Below are 24641 nucleotides of genomic sequence, written 5' to 3' on the forward strand. Positions count from 1 at the left end.
GCAGAGTCTAGAATAAAATCCAGCATTCTAATTCAAACTCAGCCAGTTGTGTGAGTCCATGTGAGCCATTTAATTGCTTTAATCCCCCCCCCACTATTTCCACATCTTACCTCAAGCCTGCTAACCTATGAGGTTTAAGATCTTCCATTAACATGGGGCTAAATTGTTTTCAAACAAAATCAAAATGTCAGCAATGATACAGCTTATACAGATTACAACTCTGTTACATTTCCAGAAGGATGTTTAAGATGCAATATATAAAATATTAGTTACGTGGTTGCAATGAACAATGCTAGAATTTCATCCGGTTATACTTTTAAGTCAGTTCATCCATGTTCCAGGTAAAAGCTAAACACAGAAAATAGCACGGCCTCATGCTTAAGGGGAAATGCATAATAATGCCCACCGGGGAAATGGAACAACCCAGATGTGGCTTTAACAGTGATCCTGCTTACCAGGCCTCTCTAACCCACCTTCTTCTTCCTTTTGTCATCCTCTTCTTCTGGGGGTACACCCTCACTGGCAAGGAGTATAAAAAGCTATTACAAAAAGAAACTGGTAAAGTGATAAAGTATTGACCCAGTGGGCAAGGAAATGAATTATATAACTATAGAATGGTGTGTGGGAAAATATGTACCGACAGGAGATGAATAAAAAGAGGCACTGTGCATGTTATTAACTTGGACAGGAATAAAAGAAAAAAATCTTATCATCTCACTTTTTCTCTGCCCTATTTTTCTGGATAGATTTGACAGCTCCGAATTCCTCAGTGACTCTCCCGTCATTATTGCACATTTTCTTAGTTCATCTTTCTTCTTCCCCTCTTTCCACAGTTTTCAAGCCCCCATCTCAAACTCCAAAAAAAAAAAAAGAAAAAGAAAAAAAAATAAGAGGGGGAGAAAGAATCACAGGGCTGGGGCTTGCACATAACTCTGCATGACTCGGAGGAGTCTCAATTTCTCTGCACTTGTGTTTCTGCATCTGGAAAGTGGGCATAATAATTTTGTCCCAGCCCTGAAACAGGAACATGCAACTAGCAAGGGGGAGGGCATGTGTACATGTTAACCTCTATGGTGTCATCGCCACTTTTTCTCTTCTCAACTCTTTGATTCACTAGGAACCTTGGTGGCTGTGAGCTTCCAAGGTTCCATGACTTTTCACCCATAGCCACAACTCTTACTTGCCCACCCCTGTAAAATGAGTTAATTTGTCCATTGCAGCATCCAGTTTTAGTCTTTCTGCTCTTATTTTTAGTTCAAATGAACTAACAGTTCATCAATATCTATAATCTATTCATCTATTTTTTTTTTTTTTGTCTTTTTGCCTTTTCTAGGGCCGCTCACATGGCATATGGACGTTCACAAGCTAGGGGTCAAATCGGAGCTGTAGCCTCTGGCCTACACCAAAGCCACAGCAACGCGGGATCCGAGCAGTGTCTGTGACCTACACCACAGCTCAAGGCAACACCAGATCCTTAACCCACTGAGCAAGGTCAGGGATCGAACCCACAACCTCATGGTTCTTAGTTGGATTTGTTAAGCACTGAGCCACAATGGGAACTCCCAATTCATCTATGACTTTTAAAAACGGCATAAAATCCCATTCCCATGTGAGATGAAAATTCCAATTCCTTCTTAAATTGGAATCATGTGACATTTTCTTTAAAGCCTATTAATCATACTTACAAAAAAAGAAGGCTCAATTTTTCTTTCTTTCTTTCTTTTTTTTTTTTTTTTTTGGCCACATCTACAGTATATGGAAGCTGCCTGGTCCAGGGTTGAATCTGAGGTGCAGCTACAATCTATGTCACAGTTATGGCAATGCCAGATCCTTAACCCCCAGCATGAACTCCAGAAGGCTTAATTTTAATAAAATTTATATTTGTTACAGTTATTGATTTCTTTTTTATTATTATTATTATTTTTAGGATTGCACCTGTAGCATGTGCAAGTTCCCGGGCTGGGCATCAAATTGGAACACAACTGTAAGCTCTTGGCCTATGCCACAGCCACAGCAATGCTAGATCCGAGCTGCATCTTCGACCTATGCCACAGCTTGCAGAAACGCCAGATCCTTACCCCACTGAAGGATGCCAGGGATTGACCCCGCATCTTCATGGATACTATGTTGGGTCTTTGATCCACTGAGCCACAACAGGAACTCTTGATTTGTTTTTGCTGTCTCTGATCTCTTCTGAAACTTTCCTTTAAAAACTCCTCTTAGTGTTTGTAGGAATCGAGTAAGTAGGACAAATCCCAAAAACTCCCAATAATTTTTGTGGGAAACAAATTTTCTTGACACTATCTATACCAATTCAATACCACGAAAACCTTGTTTTCTTTCATCTCTACACTCTGACCAGAAAGTAAATAAATAAAAAGTTTGATTTCCACATTATTTCAAGAACATACATTTTTTTTGTGTGTGTGGGATGTGGAATTCTGTAACACTTCCTACAATAGAGTCCATATTCTTCCTTGTTTCATTCTTTACAATTATTATTTTTAGATGTGCAAATTAAACCAAAGCCATGGTGATATTGGACTAGAAGAGCTCTCTGATGCAAAATTATAGATCTCAGACGGTCTTTTAAATATGCCTTTCCTAGTTGCTATTTATCATCAAACATACCCAAATGTTTGTAGTTTGTGAATATTTTAAAACAAACCTATCACAATGTCTGAGTATAGCGTTAAGTCAATAGTTTCCAAACACCTCTTTGCTTCCTTATAAGCATTTAGCTACTGATATATCTTTTTCAATGAATGAAGGAGACCTGAGCACATACAATAAAGGAAAGCAAAAATTACCAGGTTTGGACTTCACTTCACAGCGAGAAAGATTCTGTTGAGTCTGCCAGCAGGGGATCTTGCGTATGAATACCCTACCTGGAAGAGCTGACACGTTGAAAATGAGATTAACACCATCCTGTTTTACATTAACTAAGGCTAAAGTGTCATTTGCCTTATCAGGAGGAAAAATTCAATGCTGAAATGATAGGGTTGCCAACAAGGTATGGTTTTAAGAAAACGTTAAAATATTAAGTAGGATTTTGTGTGTGTGTGGTGTTGGTGGTGGTGGTGAGTCTCTGAAGATAAATATGTTGTGCAAATAAAAGCCAAAATAATCAGGATGCTTCAAGAGCTGAATCCAAACACAAGTAACACAGCAACTCCTTTTCAGGCCCATGCTAATTGACGTTTGGCTCACAGTAAACAACTTGTCAGAGCACTAAAAAAATAATAAATTAATGAATACACTGTGTCAAAAAGTACTGATGCCATGGTATTTGTTGCCAATTCCAGACCAGCCTGGAAACAGAAGAGCTAATATAAATGATTTATTCGTTCAGATATCAGATAGCACTTTTTAATTCCCTCACTTCACAATCCATCTAGTTATGTATTTACTAAAGATGAGCATTTAGATGAAAAATTATTAAAAATCCTAATGCAGGAAAGTCTCAAAATCACTGTCAAATATAAGTGGCATTGGGGCAGGAGGAGTGGGCCAGGAGAGGTCTGATATCTGACCCAGAGGAACTCCAAACAGGACTTGGTGGGCTTCTCTCAGTCTTGAAGGCCAGGAGGTCACCCACACTTCATCCTCAGGTGACAGGGTCCCTCCGCTGTACCAGGCACCCTCCTAGCAGAGGCACAGGGTCCCAAAAGGAGGATCTAAGTTCTTTGTCCTCCACCTCATAATCTAGTTGTGTAGACATACATCAACAACAGCTGGATTTCAAAGCAGACTCCAATCAGAGCAAAGGCATAAATACCCCCAATGGGAGTCAGGAGGGAAGGAGAGGTATACTCCTGGGAGGATTCGGACAATTGCCTAAAAGAGATTTGACTGTGAGCTGGATCCTGCAGAAAAGGTAAGATCTTAACAGATGGGAAGGGAAAAATGGTGGAGAGGGCTTTCCCAAAAATATGGACCAATTCATTATATTTTGACACCATGATCACATAGAGCATTATAGTTAAATAGACACATAAAATACATCAATGGGAAACATGTTATTGAAAAAAATACTGTCAGCAATCCACTTAAAAATAAACTATTTACCCATGTACACTGAATATACAAATGGTAAAAGGGAAAAAAAAGAGACTTTATTCTGCCTGCTAAATGTCTATTCAAATCTTAAGAATAAAACATACCAGCAGCTACTGTTCCTATTCATTCCAGAGCTTCTAATTGCTGCTATCTTATGGGGTCTCAATGAGATGGGGTCTCAATGAGAAGGAAGGAGAAGAAGGGAATGAAAATGCAGGAGAGTTTCAGGAATGCCGACAATGTGAAGTTGGAACCCCACTCTAACTACTTTCATTCATTGTTCTGAAGATGACACTGGTCCTTGTGTTCAAAGAGAGCTGGAGGAGGACAAGCAGTTTTAAGGTAGCACAAAGGAAGGCAACTTAATGCCTCCCTAAGGAAAAGCTGTGCTAGTGAAGAATGATAATAACAATAAAAGAAAAAAAAGTGGGAGGGGTAGGGTGGGGTGGGGAGGAGTCCTGATAACTTGGGATAAGGAGGAAGGACAAGGTGGAGGTAACCTTTGCAGGTGATCAAGGAGGATTTGTAAGCAATGCAAACACAGAGACAACAGAAGCTGTGAGGCAGTTTGTAGGACCAGATTCAGGGAGCTCCCAGGAATAATGGAGAGCACACGTTGCATCATCAGGATCACTGAGACCGGAATCCTCTGGGGAAGTCATGTCTTTTTTTGTACAAAATGTTTTGAAGCTGAGCTTGGGGGTGGAGTAAAAGAGGAGGGGAAAATCACTAGGAAAAATTAAGCAGTCTGAAAGGAGTGTAAGATTATGAAGATAAATGTTTACCTCTCTGCTGCATTGTATCTCTTGAAATGAAACTGTTTTTGAATAGTGCTGCATCGGCGCTGCAAGAATGTGGGCATTGTGAACAAATTGACTGTCTCAGATGATTTGACACATTTTGATTTCTGCTTAGGAAAATATCTGTTAATCCTATTAGAAGGAGAAGGAGAGGGTCCTGAGCAGGCATGTAGGAGATCAAATCCCTTCACCATCTTGACCACACTCTCCCAATGCCAAGGTCTTCAAGCCTCAGCCATTTCTGCAAGACCTGATGCCTCATCCCTATCCTGCTTGGCACCCCCTGGAAACCCCCTCCTCTCCACCTCCCCCCATCCTCACCTCGGGCGCTCGCGAGGATCAAGGCAGGACTGGACGTCTGCCCTCTCCCTGGCAAGCTAAAGCAGAAAAGAGATCTTATTTTATGCTTTCTCTTCATTTACTTTTCCTTCTGTCCTTCCTATTCTCCTTTTCTTCCTTCTCCCTCCCTCCCTCCCTCTGTCTTCTTTATGTGGTTTGCTGTTTGCTAATATCCAACTCCAGACCATTCTTTGTGTTTGGCACAGGAAGCAGGTTTATTGTCTGGTAACTCCAGGGGGGATATGGTGTCTATGACGTTGTCCAGGCCGAGCCTCCCCCAGGAAGGTTAACTACCTCTGGCCTACTCTCCAAGGGGGAAGGATGGCAGACACACACTTGAGCACCAACTACCCTCTTCGGCGAGAAAGCAGCTCCGTCCCAGCCCAGAAGGACCTTTGCTTCCCACGATGGTGTGTCTCAATGTCACCAGGCCACTTATTGGGAACAGTTATCCAGGATCCAAATCAACAGAGTGCAAGTTAGGAATAGGGAAACAGAAGACATATTTTTTCCCCCAACTACTTTCTCAAAAATGTTCTTCTCTGAGCGACACCCAAGTCTGATCAAAGGGTCTGTTCATCCGTCTCAAGAGCCAACGCTAGAGCCCAGCATGTAGCTAAAAATATGCACTCACAGTCCTAGAAAATTGTATTCATTAAACTCTACCTACAGGTCCTCACCCAGAATCTGCTCTATGCCAAAGCAGCATGTTGCTGTTAATCCTCCTTTATAGATTAGGCAGTAAAATAAAGAGGGTGGAGCAGAAATGCAGGGGAAGCCTGCACACGTGTTTGGAAAAGAAGAAAAGGAAAAGCACAGGGATTTCTTGTTCTCTCCTTCATGTTCCGAGTTGCCAGGGGTGTCCAGACACCACTGAGAGATGCGGGGCTTTTTCGAGTTCACAGTATTTTCACTTCCACAGGGTAAGTGCTACATGTAAAATGGGAATTTAGAGACAGATGAAACAAATGCCTTTCAAACTGTAGCACATGACTGTTTCTGGATCCCTCTTCCCCCCTTCTTCGTATGTTAAGGAGGAAATAGTAATAATCACAGCTGACATTATTGAGCACTTACTATGTGCCAAGCACTGTGGCAAGTATGCTATGTACATAATCTCAGTTCCATCTAAGATCCCTATGAGGTACTTGTGTCACCACCATTTCACAGAGGATGACATGAAGGTTGTAGAAAGGTAAATTAACTCGAGCTAGTAAGTGACAAAGCTGGGATTTGAACCCTAAGCTTCCAACACCTTCCTTTAATGTCTATGCCATAATGCCAACTTGAAATAGTTCCTGTAAAAATATGTTCTGTGGTTTTTCATTTAAGATCTTGGTGACTGTGCCTTAATAAGAATTCTGTTATTATCTTAATCTTCACAATTTTCTGCAATCAAATAGTAGGGTTCCTGGAAGGCAAGGACTGTGTCTCCCTCACCTTTGCAGCCCCTGCAGCCCTTGAAACAAAGTATCTTGCACAGAATAGGAGTTAAAGAATTATTTGCTGAAATGCACTTTACATTATCTCTGTATCTAAATAAAGCCCATCTAAACAAGTCCATTTCCCAAACACTGGGTTTTTTCCTCTTCTTTGTAGCCATCCTCTTCTTCCTGTTTTGTTTTCAAAAGGTTGATTTTGAACTGGAGGGACATTGCAGTTGTCTTGTCACTTAGCGTGATTTGAAAGTGAGAGTCTGTGTAGTGCTTTAGCCTGCCCTCAGCAATCAGGCCTCACACTCGCAAGGCTCTGATTGTAGGAGTTGCCTTATTTGCATTGATGAGGATGAGCCAGCTGCTAGAGCATACAGAACTGCACCTGACACAATCACCGAGTTCAGGATTAGCGTGGGGAATCAGGAATCCACTGCGCTGCGTGGCAATCTCAGCCCTACATTAGAGTCACTCATGCAAAATGACCCAAATTTGCAATGAGCACAATTAGCAATCCAAAGATGCATGTTAATTTGGGGGCTGGAGATTTTCCTACATTTCTCTAAATTAAAAATAATAAATATACACTTTCCTAGACAAGTCTGGGAATGGAAATGATTCAGGGGATTCTGAGTTGGAAAGAAAAAAATGGGCAAACCCCAGAAAACGTGGATTTCTTTTAGTAATTCCCCCCCCCCCATACACATACCCAAGGTATTAAGTTTGGCATCAAATACGGTAAGGGCTTTGTCATGTCATGTTCCTTTTTGAATCAGTAGAGAATGGCTATTTATAAGGATAAAAATAATAAGAATAACAATAGCTATAATATGTAGAAAAGGATAATTTAAGCTTTAAAAAGGGATTTGATATTTCATATTCTGTATTAATATTTCTGAGACTATTTTGGGTCATACATCACCCAGATACACCCAATGATTTCAGGATTTCCTAAAAGTGTAAGAGATTATGTTGAATTTTTATTAAACAGAGTTTATAAATCAAATGGAACATTCACAAGCCCTGGGCTGTGTTTCCATGTGTCTGCAGTTTATAGGTATTGAAATGCTCACCTATACTTTAAGAAAAAAAAAAAAAAAAAAACACAACATTTTGCAAAAATTGAATAAATGATCATTCGAAGCAAAAGCATGCAGTTCAAAAGCTAAACCTCCCATTGGAGAACAGAAAATTTAATGAGCTTTTAATGGAATGCAATGCTCAGAGTAGTAAATTATTTGTTAGTTGACGATGCAATCAGCATGCTGATTAAGGTTGCTTGGTTTTTTACTAAACATTAACTGAATGAAAACGGGTAGTCCTTGTTCTGCTTGGGGGGCTTTAAGGAAGCAAATGGACTTTCAGAACAGAGATTGTCAATAAAGGTGAGTGCACTCCAGGTGTCATTTGAATATGATGATAAAATACTTCTGATAAATATTTAAAAGCATTTTAAATCCACAATGTTCGCCTAGTGTATTGTGGACTCTGTTTAAAGAAACAGTGGGCCTTAGCAGGCCTAACAACAATCCCTCTATCTCTCTCTAGAAAGAAATACCTAGATCTGCTTTCTTTTATTGCAAAAGGGAAAAAAGGGGGTGGTAGGCTTTGAAAATATAAGCCAGCATGGACTCTGGGATCAGGAACTGTTTGGGAGTTTGGAATAGAAGCCTAAGAAACGACAAAAAAGGACAAAAATCAAAACAAAGGAAAATATTCTGACAGCAAATAAAGGAAGAGACATCTGTTTCTCTGGATAGATTAAGATAAAAATTTAATTAAGCAGTTTTGATATTTCGATGCTTTAAAATAATTGCTATTAGAATACATATTTTTTTAAATTTATAAATGATGGCATTCTGAGAGCAAGAAGTATTGTGCTATCGGAGTGATAGTCTGTCTAACTTAGGTCTGAAAGGGGAGTAAAAGAAAAAGAACAAAAATTGGAAATAAATTATGTGGTGCTTATTTTTGTTGTTAGATTGTTAATACAGAATTTATAAGGTATATCATTCACCATATATTAATCAATATGTACATTAGCTATAAATTACTGTTTGATATTTTGTTACTAAATCTGTTTAAATTGCGAGATTTATTTTCCCCCCAAAAGAGGGGATTTTTGTTTATTTGTTTTTCTCCCTACCAATTGAAGAATTATGGGTTTGTAGGTTAATTCTCTTTGAAAAGCTACAAAGTTCTTTTTCTATAAATCCTAATTAGTTTCATCATCGGCGATTCTCTGGCAATGATCAGGTACCCTTAAAATCCGATAAATAACTACCTCTCACTTTTAACTATTCCTGTTTATGACCCAAGAGGTTAAAAGCCTTTGACTGGCATTTGACTTCTGACCTCATATAAATGTTATCTTATCAGTTCCTGCTTGTTAACTTGTATTGAGTGCTTGTCCCTGATGGCTTTTAGATAAAGGGTTGTGGGTTTTTTTCTTTTTAATATATTTCCTATAGGAACTAAACCATTTGCTTTGTTCTATGCCTAGTGCACTCCAGTCTACATAGCAACCTGCTATAAAGCCGTTATAAATCCCCAAATATACTTTTATTTATTCTCAGCATTATTTTAGTTTAGCTTTATGGGTGGGATTTTATTATTGAGAATATATATTTATTATAATTAATAGGAGTAATTACTAGTGCTCTTATTCCTTTAACATGTTAGGAAGCTGGTTGGCATAGCAGGCTGTCCTTTTTTAAAATGCAAAAAATTAAAAAAAAAAAACAATTTTAGCCTTGCATTTTGCACCAGCATGAGATGAGTTAGAGAGATAATTTATGGAAATCTTGTCTCCCCAGACTTCAGAAGTCCGCCTAATGAGAGAGTCATCAGTAAGATATATCTTTTTTAAAAAATCGGATCCAGACCATGAACAGTGCATTTTTGAACCTTTGGGGAGGAAGGTGGTGGCCTGGCACCCTCCTTTGCCCTTCTGTCCTAAGAATTAAGGAGGATTTCAGCCTTTTATTCCTTTTACAGCTGTGTGTGTTGTTCACACATTCAAGTGTGTATGTGTGTGAGTCCAGTCACTGTACAAATCTAAATACATTTGAATGTTTGCATTTTAATCTCCCTCCATACCTCAATGGCATCATGAGAGTGTTCTAGGCAGATGTTGGTGCCTCAGAGACTGCCTCATTTACAAACGACCTACAGTGTGATTTCCAAACAAAATATTACATTAATTTCTATGTGGAAAACAGGCAGTGAGGAGGGGGAAGAAGGAAGAGGCAGCCATCTTGGAGGCATTTTGCCTTTTAGCCTCCTTCTTTCTCCTCCCAAGGCTCACTAGTTAGAATATTATCTTTATTTTTAATTGGCCTTCAGCAAAATGCAGGAGGCATGTACAAGAGACCTTTGTATCCGTGTTTGGAGTAGAAAAAAGTTGTACCCTCTTTGGACTTTAAATAATAACTGCGACTATAGACAAAGTATACCTATTATTCTCTATCCTTCTAAATAAATATACATATAAATGAAGCATATGCCACAGCTTGTAAGAGACCTGTACAAAACCTATTAAGGGAAACAAATGTCTATCTGGACCATTCATTTACTGCTATCTAAAGAATTAATATGTCAGTAAAGTTATCTGCCCTTCCTCCTCCCCCATTCTTTCTTTTCTCCCCAAACACACACTCACATGCACATACACAAACACACATTCAGATACCCCCACTATGCAGCAATGGCAACCCTAGAAACTTGTTTTTGTTTTTTTTTTTAAAACAGGAATTCCCTTTCTCTTAGATCTTAAGTATTTAAGGAAGAATGGAAAAGACCAGCTTTTATTTATTTTTTATTTTATTTTAATTTTTCTGTGTGTCGAGAGCTGCTCTGGCTCTGTAATGTCCCAACACTGCTTTCATCATGCTCATATTCTGGCAACACACAGGTTTAACGCAATTTGTCCCAACTTTTCATTTCAACCATTGCTTTTCTCAAAGTGGCCAGAGTTTAAAGACTCAAAAGCAAAGGGAAAAGAAATACCACGGCAGGGGGAAAAACAAACCAACCCCCAAACTGGTGCTGGTATTCACAGCATTGACACATTCTCAAATGTTTTCTCTGTAGTTATAACACAAAAGCGCTTTCTTCCCTGTTTTGATGTGTTAAAGACGGGAAAGAGAGAGGACGCTTGGAAGTGGTAAAATAAGTATTTGGAAGCATAGGGAAGGTGTTCCTCCTTTGAATGTCCAGCATGTATCAATAACATGCAGATACTTACAGTTTAATATTAAATTTTTTAAAATGGAAAGGGGATGAAAGGTTAAATTTAAGCAAGTTGTGTCGAAATTGTTGAACTTTTAGTTATCAGTGTTGCCTTCATTTTTGTGTAATTAGATGTGTATCGGAAGCCAATCATTCTGTTATCTCTGAAATAAAGGTAACCAGGATTCTAAGTCCCTCTGAAAAGGGTGTGAGGGCATCAATAATGAAATCTCATTGCCTAATTCTGGTATTTGGCAGAAGAAACCACAAACTTTTACTCCTTCAGTGTCGGTAAACTGAACTAATTTTTTTCTAGCCAATATTATTAGCAGATTGTTGTACTGGGCAAAATAAATAAGGATTTAAAAGACAAATAATGATCTGATTCCTAAATACTCTCCTATTCTGACGGCTAAATTCTCTGAGTTGAATCCCAGAGTCCTTTACCATTGTATGTTGTATCCTGGCTTTAAAAAAAAAAAATAAGATTTAAACATGTGAGTTTGATTATTTCAAAACTGGTGCAAATTACACCACCATTCTTATTTATATTTAATTAATGTTTTAACATATAGTTGTAAGTCTTAGTTTACCTAGGGCAGAAAAAAGTGTTTACTTAAATCAGTTTCTGTACCAATGAAATGAACTCCCCCAACCATTTTTGATGTAATATTTTAAAATCATTGTAGTTAGTAATACTTATAAATCATTGTGAGAAGAAGAAGAAGATAAAGGGTAATTAAGGCCCTTCTTTTTCTGTATTATCAAACTTTATAAAGTTATCTAATGGTGTATTAAAATAGATTGCTTCTATATATTTATATGTTTATAAACTTAACCTAAGAATATATTATGAAGTACAGTCCATTTGATTTTTTTCTATTCCTTGCCAAAAAAATCAAACCTTCTCTATTTAGAAAAACCAGAGACTTCTGTGATATCATGGACCATTTTGTATTTCAGTAAAGAAGTTGAGGACAGGGAGTCAGAAATACCAACATTTTTAGGATCCAAGTTATTACTGTAAATGTTTTATCTCTCCCTTTGTAAAGAGTGATCCAGATGGATGTCTAATTTCCCTTGGTCTCTGCCCCCTCTTTTTTGTGTGTTCTTTATTTGTATAAATTAGCTTTGTCATGTCTTACTAGATTGTTTAATTTGGGCACACTCTCCCAGATAGGTTCTCATTCTCACTCCTCCCAACTTGTCTGGGTTTTAGGATGGGGAGTGGTCATCCTTACTTAAAAAGCTTTGTAATTCAGACAAAGAGAGCCTGGACCTTTTTTTTTCTATCCATCTGGACATACTCAAAGGTCACACCCAAGATCATAAGCCATGTTTGTATCCTTCTTATGGGCAAATGATAAAATAATATCCACAGGCATTTGATACCAGGGGCATGGCCTGAACACACACCTTGCCCTCTTCCCCTTGGCCTCTCCTGCCCTGAAGAATGAATACATCCATCTCCAAAGTTGATGCTTCGAAGTGACCAGTCAGATGCTAGCAGGTCAGCTGGCCATCCCCTTGGACAGGGGTTCATAAATCAGAGAAATGTTGGTGAGCTTGAAAGAAGAAGGTAGCCCAGCCTGAGGGAAGCCACGTAAATCTCTCCCGGAGCATTGTTCCCAGTAGGGAGTGGGGGTGAGAGTTAGGGTAGCTCCTAGGGTCTCGGCTGTTATTAATGCCCCAGGCCCTCCTGCAGTGGGTGCTAACTTGTTGTGCAGGAGAGCTGCCACCACCCTTCCCAAACATCGGCCGCTTGGAAAAGTCAAGCACTGCTGAGCCCTGATTTTCATTTAATAGTCAAAACCAAGATGCATTTGGGCTATGATGATAGGACAGCTCCCTTGAAAAGATTATTTGAACTACAAAGGCATTCATTTAGGGCTAGCGATGTTGCAAAAGGGCCTGCTAGAAATTAGCAGCCTGTCCTGGTATTTGGAGAGCAAGAGTGACAACTTATTGGAAGTTCTCAAGGAATCATTTATATTTCACACTCCACTAGGCAGCTGATTTGAGATTGTCTGTTAGCATAACAAAGGCTCTGAGCCTGTGAACTTCAGAAACCTTTCGACCTCTTAGCTGCTGGCATGAATAGCCCCCAGTCCTGCCTATAGAGATCTCCCAAAGCTCCCCTGTTCGTGGCTAAATTGTTAATCAGGGTAATTTAATATAGTTTTCAATATGCCTCATCTCTTATTGGGAAAGGTATTCACAGCTCCCCTACCCCTGAAAAAAAAAGTTCTTTTATTCAAGTGTGAGAGGGGCAGCTGCAGACAGACCCCCATCCCTTGCTGCTCCCCCTAAACCCCCTCTGTAGCAGCAATAATGTTCTGAGCAGCAACCATGGTGAAGGGCCAGAAAAAGAAATTCAGAATGACAACGATTCCCCTGCATGCACTCCAACCTGAACCTGAAATTCCAGTCTGTTTATGCCCAGAACGGACAAAACAAAAACCCAAGGCTCAGCCATAACTGAAACCGCCGTGCCCACACACACACACACACACACACACACACACACGCGCCACACCTCCTTCTCCACCCTCTCTTTACCCCCAGTCTTCTCCTCCCTCCTCATCTCCCAACCCAGCTTCTCATCTGGCTCCCAACAAGACAAAACGCAGAGACCCCAGGGCCTGCTTATTTTCATTTCTCTCCCTCTTTGGAGGCAGCCCACACCAGCCTGCACGCTCCTTCACAGTCACCCTGAGCCTGGAGCCCGCATCCTCTCCCAGTCTCACACATACTTGCTCTCACCCGCTCCCTCGCACACTAACAATTCACATGCACATTAGTTAGCTGAAAAGAGCCAGAGCACAAATATATTCATTTTAATCCAGTTAAGACCTAAGAGGTCTCATAGGATATTCTTCAATAGTTTGGAAACCAAGTATAAAACTCAGATTTTGCTACACTGTTTCATCTCAAAGAGGCCTACAGCAGGCCTTTCTTTCACTTTCTACCAGCCCATCTTGTAAAAAAATAAATAAATAAATAAAGTGAATAAAAAACAATCACAAGCAAACCACCCAGCTTCAGGCAGACACTGCTCCAATATTATTATGTTGTCTTTTTTAATGACTGTGTTTTTTTGTACCCACATGCAAAGTCAGAAGAACAGTTTCATATGAGGAAGGGAAAAATAGAAAAATCACTATTTTTTTAAATTAAAAATGTAAGGCTACAATGTCTTAATCTCATTTTTCCACATTAAAGATATTTATCATCTTTCAGCTTTCGTTCCCACGTGAGAATTTTAAAACATCTCTAAACCTATCTGAATATTTCCTGATCCCTTTGGTGGTGATTTTCTGTGCAATTGTGCTCTGTCTTTGTGCTGGTTGAGGCCCTGTGCCTTGCTTCTTCCTGGAATAGCCATTTCTCGTGTGCCTTGTTTTGGTTGGTGAGCTTGTCTCAGCCTCCTGAAGTTGGATAAAGCCAGGATCTAGTGTCTGAAGTATTTTCTTTGAATTTGCTCTAGTTAGAGTGGTCTCTGGTGTGGGTGGGGAGACTTTCTTCCCTTACTTGGGATCATAATCTAGCATCTCAGAATTGCTGAGATGGGAGACAAATTTCTGTTTATAGCATCAAGGAAAGGATTATTAACCTCCAAAACAAGAATTACAAATGTAGACCCACCATTAATAAAACAAAACAAATAACCCAACCTATTTCTCAAGATAATTTTGCTTGGAGTTAAAAGAATAAAAGATTTTTTAAAAGAGATATTTTGGTCAATTTTAATATCTAAACAATACCCAGAGGTGACACTTTAGAACATAAAATAAGTGTAACTAGTTGTTGTATTATACGCCAATCCTAACATCTGCATTTTCCTTAAAATGAAGGATTCTGACAGCTTTCATTTCAATGTTGTGAAAGTTTTTAGATTATAAGCATTTTTGTCAATATCTGTTCATTATTCATTTTAACGATGGGCTTTTTAATTTATTTTATTCTCTAAGTAGTGATTTTCATTTTCTTGATGTCTTAAACCAAAATATTTGTTAAAATATTAATTGACAGTTACTACAAATCAGTGGATAAACATTTCTGGGTTCTCTTTTTTAAAAGCCAAAAATATATAATTCCTATATAAATTAACAGAAATTTAAATTTCAAAAGATGTTTAGAGAGAAAAAAAATATGGCTTTTAAACCCAAGAAGGAAAAAATACACAATTTGCATTTTTTCAGTGCTTTTGCTTAACACTTTTTCATTAGCTTTTTCTTCATTAGAATTTATGATCCATGTCCATCATTACACTTTCACATCTCTGATTTCTGTTAAATTTTCTAACAGAGGTTAATAAATACAAAGGGGTAAAAAGGCCTATTTGCTTTCCTCTGAAGTGCTGTTTCAAGGTTATTTGTAGTTGCATTAAAATTTTTCCATATTCTAATTTAAATGATTAAAATTGGGCTGAAATTAATTCTACTTGGAATTAGGAAGTAACAGGGGGATTTTTTAAAAAGGAATTAAATAACATGAGTTTGCTAAATTATAACATTTTCTTAAGGTTGGGCCATCTAATACCCTCTTTAGCATGGCAGGGTTTGGGCTTCATATTTATGGAAGAAATAGGGTTGGGGGGAGAAGGATGTATACTTGGAATGGTGTTTGACAGGGGGAATGAACGCAGACACCAGAACAATTATATTACAATCCCATTGGGAATGCCAGCACCAAATTTAGCCAGACTGATGGGGTACTGTCTAGACGGTCCCTTTTGTGTATCAGCTGTTTTTTCCCTGCTTTATTGCACTGCCTGAATGTGTGAGTTGAACATGCATATGGATCCCAAACATGACCATTCCTGCAACCATACATTGATGTTAAATTTCCTCTCATTTGGCTGAGAATCAAGGGTTGTGTATTCCTACTGCATTCTCTTTACACTATTTTATAATCGAAATGCAGCTTCTAGAATTAGAGGTTTAACAAAGGTCATAAGACAAAGTAGAAAGTGCCTAGGCTGTTTTTTTTAATTATGAAAAAAACACACTAGGTAAACATTTCTATCTTCTCAAACATGTCCACCTCTTTTCTACAGAAGTAAAAGAAAACCAGAAAGAAAAGAAATAAAACAATGAAAGGAAAGAGGCAGAGCACATGTAAATTACCACCTTTCCTTTTGAAAAGGGCAAAGGAGAGAAAGAAAGAATATTTATTAAATGTTTACAGTGTAATTAATGGCAATATGTGTGGTTTTCCTTTTTTATCCTCCTTCCTTCTCTTTATTTGGTAAACCAAACAGAGTTCAATAATCAGGGATCTTGTGAGGTCCTAGAAATAAATTCCCAAACTCCTTTAAATAAAAGCTTACAAGATTGTTGTACTGTTACTGGGCAGACAGGAAATCCCAGAGATGGTTCACATCTGGGCAACTATCAGGATTTTGCTTTGTTCATCAAGATAGTGCTGGAAGGCCAGGGCTTACTTATATATGGTTGCAATATCCACACAAAATATCCATTGTTCCAAGGAGCGGAAATGCACCCCTAAACAGGATATACATTCCACAGGTGATAGGTTTGAAGGTTGGATGGCATTGCTAACAACCAATAATTTGCAACAAGCATAAATGAATTATTCCAACTAGAAAGTGAGAAATAGGCACATTCATGATAATGAAAATAGGTATCAGATCTACCTCTTTCTCTGAAATTTTTTCACCAAGAATGAAAAGGTGTAAGAAAATGGAATTCCACAAAATATAAGATATCATAAGTAAAATTCTTGCCTTATGGGAAGCTCAAATGTATTCACTATTTCAGGAAAGAGAATCCCATGTTTCATAGCATATTAGTAACTTTCGCAAATATGCACATACAAATTATTTAGAGCAGAAATGCTACTTTCCCTTTGCTGAATTTTTTTCCTTAACAAAAAGGAAAATGGAAAAATGTTTGGCCTTAAGGAAAAAAAATCAAAGTTAGTGATAGAAAAAAACATTTTTAATAGGTATGTGGTTTCAGGTACTAAATTTTGTCATTGATTAACTAATGGATTTTTAAAATAATAATTTTCCATGCTTTACCACTGGAATTCAATAGCTACAACCTTCTGTAGACAATGAAGATTGTATCCACCTTTTGAGGATTGGGTATTGAGGAGAAGTCTAGAGGAATGAGAAAATAAATTTTGTTCCCAATTTTACTGAATAGGATAAGATGAGAAGTTATCTATTTTGAAGCTTGAAACATCAGATTGCAAATCAGCAACCACAGGATATGATCAGGGACATGAGGTTGGGAAAATTTCCTGGTTGGAGAAGAGTATGAGACTTGAACACTTGACGTTAAACATGATGACCTTGAGTAGGCACTTGTGGGCATTGATGTTAAAGACCTCTGAGATATAACTTTGGTATGACTGAGAAAAAAAAATTCAACCAAAGACAAGGACAGAGAGTAAGAGAAATCAAGACTAAGAAATCAAAAAGCAAGAGAAAAATGGTGGGGAGGGGGATGCAGGGAGTAGTGATGGGGGGTAGCATGCAGGAGTGGTGAGTGAGAAAGAAAAAGAGCAGAGAATGAATATTCTCAGCATTGTTTTAATCTAAAACAGGGATGCTTCCAGGAGAATGAATTTCAATGGAGCTGAGCCAAAAATAATTATAGAGATTTTCTTGTTTTGTTTTGTGAATGAAGAGCATCTCTTTTCTCTGAAGATGCAAGAGTGAGAAAGGACCAGAGCCAAGAGATTGAAGTGATGCCCCTCTGGCCCTTTACTTCCACACAGCACAGTAGCGGACCTTTCTTTCTTTCCTTTTCCAAAAGCTATTGGCACCGGATTGTGCTAGGAAGAGAGGGAAGTGGCAGCAGCCCTCCAACCTAGCTGGATTTTCTATTCTAACAATAGCTTGTTTACTTTGATAAGGCTGAAGTATTGAAATTGGATGCAAGATGGGGGGGGCAGGGATACATATTTTAGGTTCTAGAGATAAAATTGAGCTATTTACAACTAAGAATATTCCCCTATTTGAAATACTTGAAACTTCCTTTGGGGTTTGTTTTACCAATTACTTTTGTTGCCTTGTTTTTCATCATCAATAGCAGGCTACTAAAGGAAATAAAGTATTCTCTCAATTTTCTTCCATTTTCTCTGCGATGTAAAATCTTTATCTTGGAACCTTTTTTACAAGGGAAAAAATTGTCCTTTGTTAAAACAGCTTAAGCTATGACTGGGTTTTTGTGAAAGCAATATAACGTACTATTTTTGAAAGCAGAAGTAAAAGGCTTTATACTAATTTGGAATACACCAGGATTGGGGGAGAAACTCAATAACATTAATAGACTTTGGGGAAGAAGCATTCATAAATAACTCATGATTAATACCTAAAGACTACGAATTTTCTTAACTTAAATTGACTTACATGCAATTCACACCATTAAGTACTGTCTGAACCTGACTATTCTTTCCAAATCTCTTGTTTTAGGTGTTGTGCCATGTTAAAGACCCTCTTGTCATTTTTATTATTCATGGATGGACGCTAATTCTACAAGTCAGTTTAAGGTATTTTATTTTTATATTACCTGAATTTAAAAATATATATATATTTCAGAAACCTGAGAACCAGTGCCTTTCCTCTACATACTTCAGAAATTTTTTTATAAAAGTAAAAATAACTTTTGTTTTTATAAATATTTGCCCTGCTAAGTTTAACACATTAGTTATCCAGTAGAAGAGCAGCAAGGAGTTCTAAGCCTAATGGATTAACATCAAAATGAATGTAGTACACATTTAAAACAAGAAAAACTATATAGTCAAGATTATCTATTGGCTTATGCATAAACATTTCAGAAAGAAACAAAAATATATATCATTTCCTTTAAAACTTTTACAAATTAAAATTGCTCCTGTTTTTCTTTTCAAAAACTATTGAAATGTATAGTGGCTGGCAATAAAGCTTTATAATTCTATTATATAGTTAAGTTTTCAAAAATTTTCTTAAAAATAGAATATGTTTTCATGTACATGGGACTTTTTTTAGGGATTTTCAAAACGTGTTTTAATGTCAAGGTGAATATATTGTGTAAATCTATGAATATGAGTTTTATGAATCCGCATTTAATTTAATTAATCATATTGATTCACTTGACATTTTTCTCCTCCTGAATTCCACCCCCCCCTTTTCCATCTCTCTATTAAAAGCAATTCATTCACAGCGGTAGACTAATTTTTGAAGCAGATTTTACAAAATAAAACCGACAATGGTTTTAAGCATTCGGTGTAGATTTTGTTAGAAGTGGTTAAAATGAATATTTAAGAATTCAAAGTACTCAATCACACTAATCTTAACATTATATTTAAAACTCAATCCCCCAATAAGAGATGAACTTTTAAAAAAGAGCAATTATTAGTATTAAATATCCAGAATAATCACTAATATACTCTAAGCTAAAAAAGTATATGAGATTAGCAATAAATATTTTTCCAAGTTTTAAAATAAAACGTTAACTCTTTTAAAATAATTTGCAAAATCAGAAAATGTTTAGTAATGTTTAGTGTTAATAAAAACCCGATATCTCCAATTTGAGAATTTATGACTATGCCACATCATTAAAGTTGCTGAGGGAAACTATTTGTCTACCAAAACATTTAAAATACCGGTATACAGCAGTTTATTACTAACAGCAGTGATAGATATCACATCAATATTTGTATTTGCTATCAAACTCTAGAATGGATTAGGAAATGAGGAGGTAAAAATAGATTTAAAGCTGATAAGTGCCCCAAAGATATTGGCAATAATGGATACACTAAAATGAATATAGAGCCCTTGGTATGTGCACCAAGTTTCCTAAATTTTATGAGAGTACATAGATAGATGTATACAGATGTGCTAAATGTAGATATATTTATCATTTGTGTTGGTCACCATACTATAAAATAGAATTTCAAGAGTTCTATCTTGACCAATTCTTTTCTAGCCCCAAACTGCCAAACCAATTTCAGAGATTTTCTCAGAAAAGTTATGTTTCACTTGAACCCCACCACAGAAATTGCCCCAAAGGAAGCCTTGTTTGTTTCTTCTTTCACTTTTAGTGCTATGGAGTCCCATTTGCACCTGGAATGCTGGGAACAGGGGATGGAGCAGCAAGAAGCAATTGAAAGGATTAGGATGGAACCTTCCTCAAGCTTCACAGGCTTGTCTGCTGGCCACAGACACCATTATGGTATATGTTTAATATTAAGACCATAAAAAGGGCCTTCACACTCCTGAAAATTCAGAGGAAATGCTGAGCCTTTCTTTAGCCCATATACTTCACTCTGTTGGCCCAGGAATCTTGGCTAAAGATAGTTTCATCCAGCTCACATGCTTGGGTTTTGTCACTTCATGTCATAACCTCCACATTACTTAAATATAGTTTTAAAATGCATTAAACAGAAATGCTGATATAAGCCTAAATGTAGCTGTACTTGCTGTTTCTGCTCTAAGTTCATTCATGTGGTGGATTTAGTTCAAAAGCCCAGAACAGCCCTGCTTAACAGTAAGGAAACAAAATCCTCTTGGCCTCAACAGAGGCTAGGGAGATGTCAGAGCAGAGGGAACTCACTGCAGATATTTGAGATAAATACCTTCTGCAGAAATGTATACATTTCATTGATTTCCTATATAATGTAAAGGAAAGTATGCTGTGTTACAAATAAAGCTCTGTCAGGCTATTTTCCCCCTATACTACATGTTCTTTTATATATGTTGGACACAGAGAATATGTAGTAACATTTACGATAGTAACAGCTGACTTCAAAATAAGAACTGCTAGCGATCCTAGGTGTCTATTGAATCATAATCAAGGACTACCTGGTAAGAATTAAGTGACAGTAAAGGCTATTCTTGCTAAAACATTAGATGAATTGATAATTGTAAAAAGTAGTCACTTTGACAGAAAAGTCAACAGAATACAGCAGTAATTATATGTGCCTTGTATATGAGTATAGTGTATTACATCAAGGATGAAATGTGCTATTATAGAAAAAAGTATGGTACCTCTTCTGGATGATACAGCTGCATTAGGAAGTTTTATAGAATGGTTTATTTTCCAGAGCACAACATTTTGCCTTTCCACATGCCTTTTTGGTAGAATTTCTCCTCCCAGTTAAAAACTGGTTTTCATCACACAACTGCATAATTATTTTTCTGCAACTAGCGATAATTACTTGTTTTGTGTATCTCTACTAGAGTGATTCAGTGTTTGCTATTCTACCTCACAAAATGCATCTGCATTAGAGGCATGTGAAAAGGAGTATTGACCTTATATAATATATTGCTATATTGGTAGGGGCACACAGCTCTAATTCTTTGTAAAAGGCACAAAAGTCTATATTGCTTTGAGTTTTCCTTTTTGAATTGCTATGTGAGTTTTCTGACGAAAGCATAAAACTGAAGGTAACTGAAGACAAGGAACCTCACAACATGGAAATTACTCAGTACACAAAGAAACTCCCTCTCAGATGGACAATGGGTGACGGAATAAAAAAGGCTGTTGGAAGGATTTGTTTATAGTGGCATCATAAAAAACTCTGGAATCACTGTTTGCGAGATTTGTCACACCAAAAAAAAAAAAAAAATCAAACACAGATTTCACATCATTCAAGAATATCTAATCATTTTCTGTCACTCACAAAGCTCTCCACAAAAAAAAGAGAGAAAATTAAGCAGAGCCCCTCCTGCCAGTCTTCTTTTATCTTCCAGCCGTCCTCCTCTTTCTCTCTTTTCCTTCCAACTCTTATTTGTCTGTGCTTCTCCTTTCTTTCAAGTTCTCTTTAATCCTTGCTTTCCCATGTCCCTCTTTAGTCTTATTCACCAGTGATGCCAATAAAAATAAACAGTCCATTTAAAACAAATGAGTCAATGCCAAAAAAAAAAAAATATGTGATTGGTGTGTGCCTTATTTTTTATTTTTATCTTTTAGTAAAACTACACCTGTACTATTCTTTTATTTCAAATTTTTTATAACTTTAAAAACAAAACACAAAATAGTGGAGAGATGAAATATGGTTTAATTTCTCTGGATTTATTTATAAATACATGTAATGTTAAATGCAGTGAAATCCTTGTGAGACTACTTTTGTGCTTACTGATCCCAGGGTGCAGAAGGAATTAGCTTATCCAGGAAAACTCAAAGTCATAATTAGTCTTGTGAATTATAATAATCGGGTTTCATCCTACATTTCTTTCTCCTGTGGTATTCCCAGTGGGAGTTCTACATGAAAAAAAGCTACAGGATTGGGCATTAATAATGCTATACCTGTGAAATCTGAGTATATTCCTATAGTGCCAATCAATGAAATTAGTAAACTGCCCCATCTTTGTCCCATACCCTTCAAACAGTTGAAAAAATAACATCAATAGATTTTTAAAATTTCAAAAAATTACTTTCTTAGTTTTTAGAATACTTCTTAAAATTTTAAAATAAAAATGGAAGTTTACCCCAATGAAATATACATTTTACTTTTGATTTTGCTGTAGATATAAAGCTATAATTTTTATTTTTAAAAAGTTAATAATGCTTAAGTTTTAGATAATTTCCTCCAACAAATAGAACCAAAGGAACAAATAAGGAAGAATTAATGAAACTCAGCAGAAAACCATATTTATTCTCAAGGCTCTGAGATAAGCCATTTTCTCTACCTTGATTACTCAATTCAACCAAACACCTTGTTGACTGATGGAGATGACCATTTTTAAAAGTATATAGACCCAGTCCAATTTTTAACAGTGTAATTTAAAAAGTTAAAAAGTATAATAATTCACCAATCATGAGACATTGTTGCTTTGTCATATTATGATGAAAGATGTTAGTAAAACAGGCTCAGAAAAGTAGGCAAAATGCAGTCATAGTTAGATGTCTATCTGACGTCCAAACCTGCATAGCTCTAATAATCCTAAAAACTTAGACAACTGTACATCAATAGGGGAACAGATATGCAAATGGTAGTATATTCAAATAGTGGAATATTACTCAACAATATAAAAAACAAACAACTAATAACGTTTTATGACATGGAAGAATCTCAACAAAATAATGATGAGTGAAAGAAGCAAGACCAAAAAAAAGAGTACCAATTAGTTATATAATAATCTAGGAAATTCAAACTAATACATAGTGACAGAGAGGAGATCAGTAGTTGTGTAGAAGGATCAGAAGGCAGGAACTACAGAAGCATGAAGAAACTTTGGGGGGTGATAGATATGTTCATTGGTTTGTGGTAATGGTTTTCATGGGTGAATACATACCAGAAAAGTTTAAAAAGTATAATATAAAAGAGCAGTGTGTTATATATCAATTTTACCTCAATAAAACTGTTAAAAATAAATAGACCAGTTAGAATGGATACATGAACCCATCAGAATGTTAACCAAAAAAAAAAAAAAAAAAAAAAAAAAAAAAAAAATTCAGCAGTATTTTAGAATTCTCTAGGTAATTGGGACCATGTGCAGCTGACCATAAAGAATTTGGGGAATGAGATTTTTCTGTTCATCTCCCTGCTGATGTTTATGATCTCTGGTTAAATTCAAATCATTTTCCATGTTTTTCCTCTTAAAAATCGATACAGTTGTGAAAGAGGTGAGCAGCACAAGTTTCAGATTTTGTCTCTAGCAGTGCTACAAACCATGTGACAGAGGACAGTTGACTAAGCCAGTATCGGCATACTTTCAGACAATTGTTCAAAGTAGATGTAAAATGAGAGATACTGCTTTCTAGAGACAATAGGATCCATCCAGCAAGCATTTCCATTATATAATTGTTTATAATAATATCTCCAAAGATTTTCTCTCCCCTTTCTTTATTATCATGTGTGATAAAAATGGAGTAAGGAGGGGAATTGGAGGCTACTGTTAGCAAAATTTAAAAACTACTTGAATATATTTATCTCAAGTAGGTCTCACTATGTGAGTTGATCAATTTCAATTAGCTTCAGCAAAAAAAAAAAAAAATTATTAAAATACACAATAGGATGCAGTTACCATCTGCACCTCTATTCTGGAATGGAGGATTACCGAGTTACCTTCAAGGTAACTTGTGTTGTACAGAGTAAGGGACTGAGCTGACTCCAGGCTTTTATTTTTATTGTTCTATTTTTACTATAGTGAATGTTGTGTTTATTTACTTAAACTAAATTTTTATATGCATAATTTGAGTTAGATCAGTACCCCTCTCCGGGATGAAGGAAAAATAGCTCTACATAATTTTTAAGAACCTCTGGGATTAAGGTAAAAGTCAATAAACATATGTGAAAAAAGACTGGAAGCAAATTGAATATATGTGCAAATTGACATTTTACTTAAAGAACATGCTTAAGGAGTTCCCATCGTGGCGCAGTGGTTACTATGAATCCAACTAGGAACAATGAGGTTGCGGGTTCGATCCCTGCCCTTGCTCAGTGGGTTAACAATCCGGCGTTGCCGTGAGCTGTGGTGTAGGTTGGACCCCTAGCCTGGGAACCTCCATATGCCACGGGAGCAGCCCAAAAAATAGCAAAAAGACAAAAAAAAAAAAAAAAGAACATGCTTAAAACTTTAGGTTTATCAAACATATGTCAATGAAATTGGAACTGAAATCTATTCAGCAAGTAAAATGTATTACTGAATGCAAAAAGAGACATTTCACATGACCTGAAATGCAAACTTTTTTCCATCTTGTCATATGATGATGTATTATTTTGATTTAAACACATAATATTAAAAATGTATTAATGAAGATATTTCTATTTAGAGACTTAGGTACATCTTAGTCAGTGTCCATCTTTCTTCCAGGGTCAA

The 24641-nt window shown here is 36.8% G+C and overlaps 1 pseudogene; it reads left to right on the forward strand.

Annotated features, from left to right (window-relative positions):
• LOC106509498 overlaps positions 1–24641 on the forward strand; it is a 154704-nt pseudogene that overhangs the window by 112314 nt on the left and 17749 nt on the right.

The sequence above is a fragment of the Sus scrofa genome, chromosome 2 (genome assembly GCF_000003025.6).
Source record: "Sus scrofa isolate TJ Tabasco breed Duroc chromosome 2, Sscrofa11.1, whole genome shotgun sequence".
Taxonomy (NCBI): Eukaryota; Metazoa; Chordata; class Mammalia; order Artiodactyla; family Suidae; genus Sus; species Sus scrofa.